This window comes from Vigna angularis, chromosome 8 (genome assembly GCF_016808095.1).
Source record: "Vigna angularis cultivar LongXiaoDou No.4 chromosome 8, ASM1680809v1, whole genome shotgun sequence".
Classification (NCBI taxonomy): domain Eukaryota; kingdom Viridiplantae; phylum Streptophyta; class Magnoliopsida; order Fabales; family Fabaceae; genus Vigna; species Vigna angularis.
In genome coordinates, this window is record NC_068977.1 from 2,702,305 (window position 1) to 2,718,695 (window position 16,391).

At 35.7% G+C, this 16,391-nt stretch overlaps 1 pseudogene; it reads left to right on the top strand.

Annotated features, from left to right (window-relative positions):
* Nucleotides 1-11,930: 11,930 nt before the first annotated feature.
* On the top strand, nt 11,931-14,568 carry LOC108319344 (cytochrome P450 82A4-like; annotated as a pseudogene).
* Nucleotides 14,569-16,391: the final 1,823 nt, after the last annotated feature.

Consider the following 16,391-nt stretch of genomic DNA (forward strand, 5'->3'; position numbering starts at 1 on the left):
AGGGAGAGTAAGGAGAAAGAATTCTCAGAAATGGAGAAGAGAGGCGCGCACAGGGGGAGTGGAGAATAAGTTCAACTCTCAGATTTGCTTTCCACTCCGCCAGCGCACGTCCGCACTCGCCAGCGCACTCCACTACGCCGCTGACAGCCATGACGGACGATCGTCCCTTCTAAGCCGGACACGTGTAATCCACTCCCGCGAACGCATGTTCATTTTGACTGTAGATGCCGGACGTCCACTCCCAGGCGGACACGTGTATTCCACTACGCCGGACGCACGTTCCCACTGTGCTCTGATTCAGCTTGGCGTGCGACAGCTGGCGTCTGTCAGTGGATGCCAGGCGCTGCTGTCGCCCATGTGCGGAGCTGAGGTGGCTCGTCCTGCGCCTGCCACGTGGACTCCACTGTGCACGTTTTTCTGAAGCGTGACACTATGCATTAGTTTTCTTTTTTCTTCTTAATTCTCTGTTTGTGAAGTTGTGTCAATAGTTTCCCTAGTATTGATTTGTTACTTGTAAATTATAACGCCTCACTTTGTTATGCTTTCATATTATAGGACAAATGATCAAAACTGCAAAATCCGTAATTGAATCTTTGAACATATATTACGCTTCTCATGCCTTTAATTATTGACTTCATTGAATAGAACTCGTCCACAATTTCTAATTTCAATAGGAAACTTTGGAGGAAACGTAGACGATTTAATAAGTCTTTCGTCCTTATATTCAAGTCGACAAACGATTTGCATATCAATATCACATATATGCTTTCATTCAAATAAGAGCGTTCATTTTTGAAAATTTGTTTAAGGGGATGTGAGTAAATGAATTTGAGAATATAATGTGTATTGTTTTTTTTAAGAGATTTAAAGGTAAAATAAATGAATTTTAAAATAAAGTTTATGAATAATTTGACTCATGTAATATATTAAAAATAGTTTAATAAATAGAAAAATAAAATTACAAAATTTGTCTTATCATTAATATTATTATTCATCATTATTATTATTAATTATCATTACTATTATTGATATTATTACTTATTATTATTAATTACATACAACACAACCACAAATAAAGGAGCAGAAGAGCACCTACAATACAATTAATATGACTGAAATCAGTTCCAATAAAAGTTATCAGAAATAGTATGTATTGACCCAACAAAAGGTTCCAAATGCAATTTGCACATGAAATAAGAGTTGCAAGTAAAAGACAATATAATAACTTCATTGAAAATACCTTTAAATCTGGGATTTTGGTTTCATTCCACGTATCCACGGAAATCTTTAAATGGGCCACTCACAAATCTCTCCCTAAGTACAATAATTAGTGAGTAATCATAGCCGCCACTGAATATAGATGATATCTCATGAACTAGTTCATGTGATTGTCCCATTCGTATTATTTTTTTCCAAATTCATATCCCTATTAAACATAATGCTTTATCACTCTTTACACTTTTATTTATCTTAAATTTCATCTCCATTTGATTTAGTTTTTAGATATGAATATAATATGCCAAATTCAAAATATCTTAATTCTTTTTTGAAAATAAAACTAAATTTTGAAATTGTTGTTAAATTAGTACATCTTAATTTAGGTTTAATTTTTAAAATTTTAATTCCAACAAAATTGATCTATTAATATGATGTGTCTTAATTTTAATTATTTATCTTTATACTTTTCTAGTCAGTTTTAAAAGTATTATCTTTTCAGTTTTCTTAGCAATATAATAATTGTTTGATAAAATCTTATTGTCGGGAACAATAATACAGTGGTGCACTTGTGGCTGTTTCTCTTTATGTGGGGTAATTTTGTTTTTGGAATTATATAATTTTGTTTTTGGTTACTTAAACCATATCCCAAAGATTAACATGAGTAACTCCACGGTTATATGACGACAACAAAGTTAAGAAAAAATTTAGTTGTTAATTTCATTGCAAGAAAAGGAGAGTTATCGGAAGGCTCGAGATCAATTTTCAACCTAGAGAAAATTTCTAAAAAAGAGATAGGGGAATTAACTCTCTTCTTGATGCATGATAGATGTACATTTTAGGTTTATGATTTTGATATGAGCATGTTGGATTTAGTAATGATAGCTATGTGTCTATGTGTATGGATTTTGGTTGTTCTTGATTATGTTTTTTGTGTTTTCCATTTGGAGTTACCACATTAAAACTTTAATCTCCATTTGTTTACCATTAGATTAAGTTTAATTTTTTATATATGTTTTTTGAGATATATTAATTCACTTTGACCGTTCAAAATTTTAATTTATGGTTTGTAATTAAAGAGATAAATTTTGCAATCTTCAATAAATTGATTCCCACTTTATTTCTGTCTCAAAGTTATTTTGGTAAAATTTCAATTTCCACTTAATTTACCGTTCCATTAAACTAAAATTTTTATATATGATCCCTGAAGGAGCTTACTCCTTTTTTTGCTTTTTTTGCTGTTCTGATTTTTCATTAGGGATCTGTCTTTAGAGGAATAAATTTCGCATATTTGAGTAACCTGATTAACATTATAATTTTGTCCTTAAGTTACCTTAGTAAAAATGTTAGTCTGACTTTGTTTACCATTAGATTGATCTGATAATTTGATATATGTTCCATAAGACATATAAAATCATCTTGATTGCTCAAATTCTTAATTGGATGATTATGCTTAGAGGAATTAATTTCACATATATATGAAAAACCACTTAAATTCCATTTTTAAATTACCTTGGTAAAACATCAATTCCAACCTAGTTAACTATTAGATTAACCTAAAATTATAATATGTAGTTCCTAAGACATATTGATTCACGTTAACCGTTCGATTTTAATTGGATGTTTATATTTAGAGAAATTTTTTTCGGATTTATTTGAAAACTCAACCCCTTCTTAAATTCTGTTTTTAAGTCATACAGGAAAAATTAAGATTTCCACTTTATTATTTATTGGATCGAACTGAAACTTTTATAGTAGGTTTTAAACATGTTATTTACTTTGATCCGTTAAATCCTCAATTAGAGGTCTGTAATGAAAACAATCATTCTACATAATACTTTAACTGTTTAAATTGTTAATAACATTATTTGATTATATTGGGTTAAATTTTGAATAACTATATTTATTAATCTGTATGAACATTATTCTATGTTGAGTTATGAGCATGAATTTGGATCAAATATGTGTGTATTTATATTTATATTTGTGCGATTATCATATAAATATAACTTGTGTTGTTATACATAAGCTCAAATAATAATATAGATAATTTTGGAATTGGTGATTGACGAGAGATGAGATTGACTATGAGAATTTTGTTTAAAAGTTATCTAATAAAAATTTATAAGAATGTTTTAAAAATTTATGAAATTAGTGTATGAATAGAAATTGATGTTTTTATTAATAAATAGAATGAAAAAGTTTTCATTTGAGAAAGAGTGTTACAACCATTAATAAAAGTAAAGGTAAGAATTGGACATTCTGAAAATCAAATTTTAAACTAAAATCAAAAGTATATTATGTGTATAAATATGATGCAAAAAAGTAATTTTAAAATCAAATGTATTAAGGAGGAAAAAAAAACCGAATCTAGAACTCACTGGAAAAAGCTCAGCCGCCTTAATTGGGACCCTCAACAAAAGGCCACTTGACCTCTGAAAAAATCATGCTATCGTGTAATGATCTTATGGAATTTTTAAAAGACAAGAGAAAAATTCGGTAGAAATTTCTATTTTTGTCTCTGTCCCTCCTATCTTATGCTGATTGGTCACTCAAAAAGTTTCGCCACTATCTTCAGTTCACACTGAAATGTTTACATTTCATTCTCAAACCAAAATCAGACCGTCGATTTTCTGCTGACTTTTTGACAGGATAATATATTTGATAACAATATTTTCCAACATTCTAACATACATCACGTGTTATGAGTGATACACGTAGAAAACAATTTTTAGAAATGAGAATAACGTGGAATGAGAATTGGGGTAGATGTTTCAAGTTTTGGGGTTCATCTTCAATATTCAGATTTTGAATTTGAAACTTTGTTACAGAGAGAATAAAAGCTTAGGAGAGAGCACGAACTTTAGAGAGAGTCTTTCTTCCTCCGATTCAGTCACCCATTGATGTGTAGAGTCTCTCTTCCTCCGACTCAGTCACCCATGTCACCCATTAATGCGTGTTGAGTCTTAATTTCTCCCACCCGGTTTCTTGCGTAGCGGTGTGTTAACCGCCGGAGTGACGCATGTGGAACTATTCACAACCACACGTGATCCGTGTCAGAACGTTGTCAAATATTCTTGATAATGTCTTTTTTATTAAATCTCTAAACTATATTAATATTAGTATATTAAAAAACTTATTTAATTTATTTTAAAACATTAGAAATCAGTAATTATTAATATGTTTTAAAAATCTTTAAAATATACTTATATTAATATACAGTAATGTAATGATTCTACGACACACCTAAATTCTTTTATATTCATTTTAATACTATTCTTTCTTACTTTTTATTTTTTTCTTTTTTTAAAAAATACAAAAATTTACACTTTTATAACTATTTTATCTTTTATTATCTTATCTATATCAAATGTAAAAGTAGTTCGTTGTAACATTATTCGTTAATATATTAGTTAAAGAAGTGACCATTCATCAACAGGCGATGATATTTTATACTTTTTGTTTTACATATACTTAATTTAAAATTTTTCTACAATAGTGTAATACCTAAAGTTATCTTATTAATTTAGAAATTTACATTATTATATTATTATAATGAGTGGTGGCCAGAGAGTGAGACATTATTAAAACAAAAATTCTAACCACGCCAATTTGACAAAAATTTGACAACGTCACATGTCAAGTTTTAATTGGTTGAATTTGAATGTTTTTTTAAATTTAAAATCTGATTTGAAATGGGTTGAAGTTTGAATTCTGAAAGTGTCCTTTTCGTTTTCGAACTCTATCTTCTCTCCTTATCACCAGAGGAAAAAGGGTAATTTGTACACAAACTTCAACTGTACTCCCCAACTAGATGAACACTGCTCCCCATTCTCTACTTTTGTTGAATTTTTCCTTTTTGAGATGGGTGAGTGAGTTCAATGTTATTCGGTGAGCTTCCTGTACCAATAATGAGGTTAGGTCATTGATTTCTTCAAAATAAAAATGTCCATTTAGGTGGTTTTCTCCAATTGAGGTGAGATGCATAACCCATGCTGTCAACTTTGACCTTTGCTGACTATTTTAATCATAACTTTTTCCACAGACCTCCAAATGATGTTATTCTTTTTTTATTAGAAAGTAGACTCAAACATATTTTCAATGACTACTAATTTATAATTTTTGGACACCTAAGTAGGTGCAGTTAATTCTTTAAAGTTAACGTTTTATATATTTCTACCACCTTTGACCTTTGCTGGTTGTTTTGCTCATAACTTTCTCCACCGAACTCCAAATGAGTTGATTCTTGTTTTGTTGGAAAGTTCTTTGAGTCTAGATTCTAACAAAACAAGAATCAAGTCATTTGGAGTTCTTTAGAGAAAGTTAAGAACAAAAAAAGTAGCAAAGGTCAGAAAAACAGAGTTGGGGAGCATTGTTCATCTAGCTGGGGAGTATAGTTGAAGTTTCTGTATAAAATACCCTTTTTCCTCTGGTAATCGATTACAAGACCCCTGTAATCTATTACCAGGGCAGAAATTGGCCAAAACTGCTTATGGAGCTCATCTAACTTACATGAAAGCACCTAAATAACATTTTTTTCTCAACAATTCAATGAGCTAACATGTTCCTACACCATACACACTGGACACATGCACTTGTAATCGCTTACAGCGAAGTTGTAATCGATTACCAGGTTAAAATTGCAGTTTTGTACTGAAATTTGATCTACGCTACCCAAATGTGACAATTGCGCTCCCCATGATTGTTTTTTGTTTGTTGTGAGTGTCTTTTTAAGATATTGTCAATGGAGGACCCTTGTTGGTCATGGTTGATGGTTTTCACAACTTGTAGTGTGAAGTTTGGTAAGTCTTCTGTGTAGGGAAGACCCATCCTGGGTGGTCTTAGCAACGCAGGTTAGGTCCTGCACCATACACACTGGAGACATGCACTTGTAATCGCTTACAGAAAGGTTGTAATCGATTACTAGGTTAAATTTGTAGTTTTGTACTGAAAGCTGATCTGTGCTACCCAGGTGTGACAACCGCGCTCCCCATGATTGTTTTTTGTTTGTTATGAGTGTTTTTAAGATTTTATGAATGAAGGACCCTTGTTGGTCATGATTGATGGTTTCTACAACTTCTAATGTGAAGTTTGGTAATGAATCAATGGTGTGTGCGAAAAAGCCCAAACCTTGGTGATACCAACCTCTACGGTGTGTGCGAAAAAAACCCAAACCTTGGGAGAAATACCGCCAACCACAATGGGAGACAAAAGCCAAAGACTTACATAACCACGAAAATGTTGCCAACAACAATGCACGCCAAAATCAACAAAATTCCAAGACGAGGGATATATACCGCCAACGAGTCCACAGTCACAGCATCAAAAAATGGCAAAATGGATAAAGAGAGAGAGACAAAATCCTCGACAGTGAACAAATGACCCAAGAAACGAAGTAAGAAAAGTCGAACTCAAACTCAAAGGGGAGAGAGAAACAACATTTCAATGGTGGACAAAGAGGGAAGAGAACCCAAACGGTGGAGAGAGATGGATGCTTCAATGGTGGAGAGAGATGGAAGCTTCAATGGTTGAGAGAGAGTTGAGAAAACTAAACTGCAAGTGAATCTGAAAAAATAAACTGTTAAAAGGAGTTTCTATCCAAATTCATTCCAAAATTACCCTTCTAAACAAATTCCACCATTTTAGAAAAGCCTTTTAAAACCAACCAATGAAACAATGCCACGTGGCGTTGTCAAAAAGTTGGCAAAATATTGTTGTTAAAGAAACGTTTTCCTAAAGAAATATACATTCATTTGACACGCGATGGGACTCGATAATTGTCAACATCATAAAGGATAGATTGGTCATTTCAGTTTATGGCTGGTGCTGAGTTGGCTTGTAAAAAAGTAAATGAAACGTTGCGTTTCACTTGCTGCCTTAGGATCGTGTGTGGGATTTGAAATTTTGAAAGTTCGAGCATTTCATTTAGGAAGAGGCAATTTTTTCCACCTCCCGGGGTTAGGGTTGAGAGAGAACGAGAGATAACGAGAGAGAAAAAAAAAGGAGAACTCCATTGCTGCCACCAGAGGCTGGACGTGATCGGAAAAGTTTGTACCAGCGAAGGTGAAGCCGAATGCAAAGTTTGTACCGGACGTGATCGATGTGGAGCGCGGAAGGTTTGTCCCCTTTCTAATTTCTCCCCTTTGTACCGTTTGAAGAATATAAAGTATGAGTTTCTTCTTCCTTTCTTCTGTTCTCATAATTTGTCTATCTTTCTTTTTATTTTTGGTTTATTTTCGGAAACCCTAGACTAAAGGGGGAAATGTCGTGAGAGATAAAATTCTCGATTGGGCAAACCTGTAGGATTATTTACTGTCCTTAGTGTTTTTGGGCTTGCTTTGCTTATTTGCAAAAGGGAATATTGCAATAAATGGATAAAGTGTGAGATGATTAGAAGAAATGGAAAAAGGGTAGTGGCGATGGAGAGCTAGAGAGTGAAAAAGTTGCACGAAATCAGAGGGAATAGTGATTGGAATAGTTTGCAAAATGGCACCCACCCAGCACGGTTATTCTGCTCAGCAGCAGCACGAAATGCAACGCAAACGTTTCTAACTCTCTTCGCGCCAATGCTGGAGCTACTTTCCATGAACTGATTCAAATGATTCCCCATTTTCTTATAGTCCGAAAACTCTCTCTCCATGCTGCATTCGCTCCCTCTATGTTCCTTCATTCTTTTCTGTTTGATGATATTTTTTTGCGTTAGAAAAAGGGAAATATTGTCATGAGAGTTGAACATCAGTTTAAGGTGTCCTGAATTTTTCATACATTTGCTTCTGGCACCATTTTATTTTTAATTTATGCATTGTATATGTTATTTACCAGCATCCAATGTTTTTTACTCAGTGATAAATTTGCTTTGGAATCCATCACATATATTTTATTTGTATCACTACTAGGTTGCCCTTTCTTGGTCAGTTGTATTAGCATAGGCGCATTGTATAGTTTATGAACTTGTTTATGTTACAATATTAGGTTGGAATGATAAATATTGTTACCAAACTGAAATGTTATTTTGAATTATGTTAACTGTTGTATTTTTTGATGAATAGAGGTTGAATATATGAAGCATTTGTAATTGTTATTGAGATGTTATTTTTCCTGGTTGATTGAATTTGATTTGGGAATACGTAACTTTTTATGTTGTTTTTGTTGATAAGGGCAATCGAATTAACCATGTGCTTCATTAGAGATAAGCAATAACTCAAACAGTTTTGTAGTCAATACTGTAGATTAGTAGATTTTTTGCTGCAGTAAGTGGTTATTTGTTTGAAAATTTGTGGTTGGTTGTAACAGATATTGTGTACAAGAATAAAATGATATCACTGATTTCAAGTGCTTTGATAGCAACAGTTGACTAAGAAGTTAATGTGGTTCCCAATATTTTGGTACCAGGAATGGTATTATGCAGAATAATAATTTGGTCATTTTAAATGGTCAGCCTTTTTGCAGCAGTTAGTGGTTATTTGATTGAAAACTTGTGGTTGGTCCTCACACATATTTCGTTCAACAATAAATTGATCAACCTCATTTCAATTCGTTTGATATTAAGGTTTGATTAAGTAGTTAATGTGCATCGCGTGATATGGTCAAATGGAGTGGTATTTGGCAGAATAGTTATTTGATCATTTTAAGTGGTTTGATTATTTGGTTTAGTAAGTGGTTATTGACGTACAATTTTCTGGTTAGTTGTCTGAGACATTTTGTACAAAAGCAGAATACTTGAAATCGATATCACTAGCAAAGTATAAATAGAACATTTGTGTGCAATGATTGTAAATATGTTGTTCACCACATATTTCAAATGACATCACCAAAAAAATGTAACAACATACATGTCAGGAATTGAATCCTAAATGTGAATATTGTATTTCAAAATACATTGTCAATATTAGTTGTGGACGACTGTGTGTTTTGCATGTCATTGTGTAATGATGTCAGCAGTGACATGAACCCAGTGGATTGCACACCTGATACCTGCATGACAGAACAAGAGTATAAAATGCCATGTAAATATATGCATGACTTACTAAATGTGAAATGAATAAATTATAAAATCAGAATTGAATCTTACCGGTCCAATTGAGTTGGATGTTGTGTAATGTGTGTTGAGTGTGACATCACTGTTGTTTCTCAATGTTGTATATGGTACGTCCGTCATTGTTTCCTTTATGAGTAGTCCATATGAAGTTAGTTTAACTTGCATTAGTTTGGAAATTTTTACATAAAGAAATGATTATTGCAACTAAACACTGTAAAAATTAATAACATAATTACTTACACCAATAGCATTGGATGTTTGATTAGTGCCTTTTGTTGATGGTTTCTTTCTTTTGATTGTCTCAGTTGTTGACTTCAACCTTCTTGTCTTAGGTCGACCCTTTCGCTTCACACTTTTGGGGCTTTGGATTTGAGCAGTGTTTGTAGTGGTGTCTACATCATGGCCTATGTTACTATCATACAGGTGTTCTTCTTGTATGTGGCTATTGTTGTCGACGTGTGGTGAAGATGAAATTTGTAGGTCATCACTCACAGTAGGCACAAACAACTACATAACCACAACCACAAACATCAATAGAGTGAACAACACATGTTATGATAAAGGTATAGGTTGAAGTACTTACAAATTCAGAAATTAACAAATGATTTAATGAACAACTCTGAGGTTGGAAGAAATTATGGTAATCTATTGCTTCCAATAATTCTCTCTTTTTTTTAGGAATCTTCATTCTTTCAATGATCGTTGTCTACAAAAATTGCATCAGTAACATTAGTTCAAACATACGTACTTCACCAAGGTCAAACATCAATGAATAATTAATGTACCGCAAAAAATGGATTGAAACAACATCGAGTGATCATTCCTGATTTATGCAATTGATTTAACACAACCATCGCAGTCGCAAACAGCATAACCTACACCAAAAGTTCATAACCAATCACTCAATATCCTTTTCACATTTATATTTCATTATAATAAAATAATGTAGAATTTTTTAATCTTAACCGTTCTATATACTCCTCACATAGTACTTCTACACAACAACTTTCGGGTATTTGAACTTACGATGTTATCAATTTTTGAACGTCCCACCTACTGATTAACTCTATAAGAATAGGGCTAGAAATAATCATATCATCAACCATATCCACCAAACACTTGAAAGGTGTTGACTTTAAACGTTCCTTTTGAAAGGATGATAGGCAACCGTTCACTTGAACTATATGTTGTGTCTGGACTCGATGCCTAACTCTAAGTGAGGCCTGCAAGTATAAATCAAACCATATGTTACTTAATTCAATACAACAATGTGCATATTTAATAGTAAATTAATAAAAATACACCATACTTACCATTTCACTGACTTCTTTGTCCATATCACTATATCCTGCAAATTTAACAAAACAAAATAAAATTGATTGTATAATACTATGTATCTCACTTGATAGTCACATGTTCAAATTAATAAATTGGTTAAATACAATGTATCTAACTAATGCATGCATAAAGTGGAATTGTGATATTAAAATTTGAACATTGACCACTTACTTTACCAAAAAAATACAATGTATCTAACTAATGCATGCATAACTAACCATATCACCACTTATTGCATTTTAAAATGTGGACATTGATATTGTATATAAAAACTGCTACAGATGTACAAAACCCGATTTACAAATAACCACATCCGATTAACAAGATAACCAGCTACTGTAGGGAGAATAATTTCATCTCATTCCATTAGCAAGTTGTGAAGGGTCTCATTGTTTCTAAGGCTCTCATTGTCTCATTGAATATAAAAAACTTCTACGGCAGTACAAAACCAGATTTACAAATAACCACATAGGATTAACAACATAATCACTTACTGCAGCTCATTACTCAACTAATGCATGCATAAAGGGTCTTAAAAACCCACCTCAGTCAATGACAGCGACAAAATCAAACTCAAAACTCTTAAAAACCACCTCCCCAATTTTTAACCGAATGGACCCCTTATTACGCCTACACCCTTCTTCTTTAGGGTCAAAATCAAACACAAAAGTCTCAACCTTTTTACTAGTGTGCTTCCTGTCGCACCACACATAAAGCTCCTACAAAAAAGTCTCAAAGAGTACTACTAAAACATGTTACCAGCAAAGCAACCCCACCTCCAACATAGAACACATCACCAACAAACCAACCCCACCTCCCATCAACCCAAAAATAAGAGATTGGTCCCCCACAACCCCAAATCAATAAACCGATATAGCAAAAAATGACATTGGGACAAAAACTACAAAGCCTAAGACAAAAAAAATAAAATCAAAAACCTGTACCTCAAACCCGAAGACGACACACGCGACACAAATCGATACACCAAGCACAAGCCTCCACAATAAACCACTTCAGCGCCTGAATAACGTTCACAACAAACCACTAAACTGCCTCAAACATGAAAATGGGAACCATACAACAGTGGTGGAAATCGAGTTTTGAAAGAAAACTGAAATGGGGATTTAGATTCTTAACCTAAACAAGAAACGTCCCCCAATAGGTGTTTTTCCACTTTTACCCTCCATCACATTGCAATTTTTTTTAAAAAAAGCTGACCTGGACCGTGTCAAACGAGTGTAAGTGACACGTAGGCGTGTCACCCTATTACTACTCTTATTAAAATCCAATCTTCGTGGCCTCAAGTATACTACGCACACACAATCATCTCTTCGATAAAATGGATCTAAATGTCTCTGCGATTGGACTTGTTTCTCTAACCCTCTTCTGTTTCTTTTTCTGTCGTTTCTTCAAATTTTCCAAAGGAAAAGAGGCTCCCACAGTTGCAGGTGCATGGCCAATACTTGGTCATCTTCCATTGTTGAATGATTCGAAGGCACCCCATAGAACTTTGGGTGCTTTGGCTGACAAATATGGACCCATTTTCACCGTCCAACTTGGTTCAAAAAAGACTTTGGTAATCAGCAACTGGGAAATGGCAAAGGAATGCTTCACCACAAACGACACGGTGGTTTCCTCTCGCCCCAAGCTTGCTGCCGCCGAACACATGACCTACAACAAAGCCATGTTCTCCGTAGCACCATGTGGTCCCTATTGGCGAACAACTAGAAAGATTGCTACTTCAGAGATTCTCTCCCCTCACCGAGTGAAGCAGCTACGTCATGTTTTTGAGTCAGAAGTTCAAGGTTCCATCAAGGAGCTCTTTAACTTTTGGTGTAGCAACAAGAACGAGTGTGGCTATGCCTTGGTGGAGTTGAAGCAATGGTTTTCTCATTTGATATTCAACGTTGTTCTTCAAATGGTTTTGGGAAAGCGATATTTTAGTTTAGGAACCGTGGATGATGAGAAGGCAGGAAGATGTGTGAAGGCTGTGAAGGAGTTCATGCGTCTTTTCGGGGTGTTCACAGTGGGAGATGCTGTTCCTTGGTTGAGATGGTTTGATTTTGGAGGCCATGAGAAGGCCATGAAAGAAACTGCCAAGGAAATGGATAGTCTTGTAAGTGAGTGGTTAGAGGAGCATAGACAAAACAAGGCTTTGGGTGGAAAGGTTGATGGATTTCAAGATTTCATGGACGTCATGATTTCAATGCTTGATGGACAAACGAATAATGGGGTCGATGCAGATACCATGATCAAATCCACTGTACTGGTATGTATATATGTTCATACATGAATTTCGATTCTCTGCTATATTGTATAAATTGCTACTTATACATTTCTTTCATTGCATATTTGTTTTGCAGACAATAATTGCAGGAGCAACTGACACAATCAGTGCTACTCTTACCTGGGGGTTTTTGCACCAAACTAGGCATATTTGCCTATAATATTACCAAAATGGGCAAATTCAACCAAATTTACGAAAATGGAGAAGTCGTGGGGGCTCAAACGATTTCAAATGAAGAAGTCGTGCCCCCTGCACGACTTCACACTGTTCATAGCAACAGTGTTGAAGTCGTGTACCCCAAAAATGACTTCAAGACTTTGTAATTGATTACAATGTAATGGTAATCGATTACAGAGTGTTGAAATCATGACCACTTGTACGACTTCAAATTTGTATGCCACCAAATGCACTGGTAATCGATTACAAAACATGTGTAATCGATTACAGAAGAGGACGCTCGTCCAGGCAGAAGCGGACGCTCGTCCAGGTAGAAGAGGACGCTCGTCCAGCCAGGCAGAGAGAACGCTCGTCCAGAAAGCTAAGAGGACGTTCGTCCATCTAGCTAAGAGGACGCTCGTCGAGATGCGCTCAGTGGACACTTGGCAGGAGAAGTGGACGCTCGTCCATTTTCAGTGAACGCTCGTCCACATACAGATCCTCCGCGCCCGAGCGCGACAAAGGGGCGTCGGGCGCGATTTTTCCAGAAAGTTTCACGCAAGAGTGCTTCTTCCAACATAACCCACCTGGTAATCGATTACCAAAATGGCGTAATCGATTACCAGTACGTTTTCTGCCTTCACATTTCCAGTCTTGCAGGCGTCAGGATTTCAACATTGTGTAATCGATTAGCAAAAAATGGTAATCGATTACAGGACCCAGAAGTCGTCTTTGGGGTGCACGACTTCAACACTGTTGCAATGAACAATGTGAAGTCGTGCAGGGGGTGCACGACTTCTTCATTTGAAGTCATTTGGACCCCCCACGACTTCACTTTTAGTCAATTTTTGCCTACTTTGGTAATAAATACCACATTTTTGCCTACTTTGGTAATAAATACCACATTTTTGCCTACTTTGGTAACAAAGCCCTTACCTGGGCAATGTGTTTGATATTAAGAAACCCTAATGTATTGGAAAAAGTTAAAGAAGAGCTTCACATAGTTGGTAAAGAGAAATGGCTAAGTGAGAATGACATTACTAAGTTAATATACCTTCAAGCTACAGTCAAAGAAACGTTAAGACTGTACCCTCCAGCTCCTCTTTCTGCACCTCATGAATTCACAGAGGATTGTACTATAAATGGCTACAATGTCACAAAGGGAACCCGTTTGATTACAAATCTTTGGAAGATCCACACAGATGAATATGTTTGGTCAGATCCATTAGAGTTTAAACCAGAAAGGTTTCTCACAACTCATAAAGATATTGACATGAAGGGTCATCATTTTGAGTTGTTACCATTTGGAGGAGGTTGAAGGATTTGTCCAGGAATATCTTATGGCCTTCAAGTTGTTCATTTAGTTCTTGCTAGTTTTTTACAACATTTCGAAATCTTAAACCCGTTAACTGAAGCTCTTGATATGTCTGAAACTTTTGGATTAACCAACACTAAAACCACTCCACTTGATATTCTGGTTAAACCATGTCTGTTTTTTAATTGTTCTGAAAGAGGTCTTTGCACAAAACTATAAAATAGGAGATGAAGATGTATTTAATTTTACAACATATAGTGAATAATTTGCTAAAACAGTGATGCTATAGATTAGAAGATGAAGTCTTTATTGATGTATGGTTTGTAAAGGCTATATAAAAGCCACTTTTATTCAATCAAGTATCAATTGGTTTGTAAGTCGTATATATTTTTATTATTTCTTACAAACTGATATCAAATCCTGTCACTCGTGCATATTAATAAGTCATAACTTAGTTAAGAGAGAAGAAAATATACTAGAAAGATGAGTTACTAATTTTTTTTAGTAAAAACTCCTTACTTTGATGGTTTACTCGTTATGCCATAAAAGCCTTTTTTAACCATCACGATAGAAAGTTGTCAACACCCAATTTCGTCCGGATTGACTAATAGATTTATTTTATTTTATTTTCATCATGAGTAAAAAAAATAAAAATAAAAAAAATAAATAAAAAAAAATAAAAATAGAAAAAATAAAAAAAAAATAAATAAAAGAGAAGCACGTTCGTCCTCAACCGCTCGTCCTCTGACCTGCGCGACCGTTCGTCCTATGCAATATTCGACCGTTCGTCCATTCAACCTCTACGACGTTCGGCAACTCTCAGCTTTCAACCGTTCATCCTCTACCTTGGTCTTCTCATCTCCATATCCTTTTGACATCCGTTCTTTCTCTTTGCATACAACCGTTCGTTCTTGATCATAACAGACGTTCGGCTGTTCGGTCTCGCATGTTGTCGGTCCTTCAGTCTCAAACTTTCCAACTTTCAAGCTTTCGAACGTTCGGCCATATGGTCTCGTAAACGTTCGGCAACTCTCAAGCTCAACCGTTCGGTCATGCAATAGATTTCCACGACTCGACCGTTCGGCCAATCGGTCTCATTGACGTTCGGACAATCATTAGATCGTTCGTCATATACCGTTCGTCCGTACCTGACCATTAGCGTTCGTCCTGCATCATTGGGCGTTCGCTTTCTCCTCTTCTAAACGTTCTTCCTTTATCCTACGTGACCGTTCGCCATCTACTGTGCATTCAACCGTTCAACCGTTCGTCCTTACCGTTCGGTCAGCGATTACAGTAGTTCAAGCGTTCGGCCATTCGTTTCTCTAGTATATTCATGAGCGTTCGGTCATGTGTTAGTTAGTGTTCGGTTATATTGTTTAACGAACGTTTGGTCTTCCTTTTAACGCTCGGTCTCAATGACGTTTCTCTTTAGCGTTCGTACTGTTGTTTAATTTTATCCAGCGTTCGTCCCCTTCACCCTGAATGAAACCGTTCGTCCTCTATTGAAATGTTGCAGACCGTTCGTCCTTTACCAAGCGATAATGATGTTCGGACGCTCGTTCTCAACTGTTCGTTCATTCGACCTGAGTGACGTTCGGACGCTAATGCTCAACCGTTCGGTCATCTTCAACTCGTTCCCTTTTCGACCGTTCGGCCATTCGTTAATTTAGGACGTTCGTCCTCAGCCTCAACGTTCGGTCAACCACAGGCTTTTCAACCGTTCGGCCGCTCGTCCTCGACCGTTCGGCCTCGAAGGTTTACCGTTCGGCCATGATTGTTTACTGAACGTTCGGTCTTCATTTGAACGTTCGGTCTCCATGTGTTTGTCTTCAGCATTTGTGCTTAATTTCTTCCAGCGTTCGGTTTTGAGCGCTCGGCCTATGCGTGCGACCGCTCGCCCAATTCGTTCCCCCTCATCTACGCTCGTCCTTATCACTCCCGGTCTGCCGCTCGTCCAACTAACCTCCCCTTTTAACCGCTCGTCCATCACCTCCCCTTCCTACCGCTCGTCCTGATCACCCCTCGTTCCTGGGCCCCTTGAT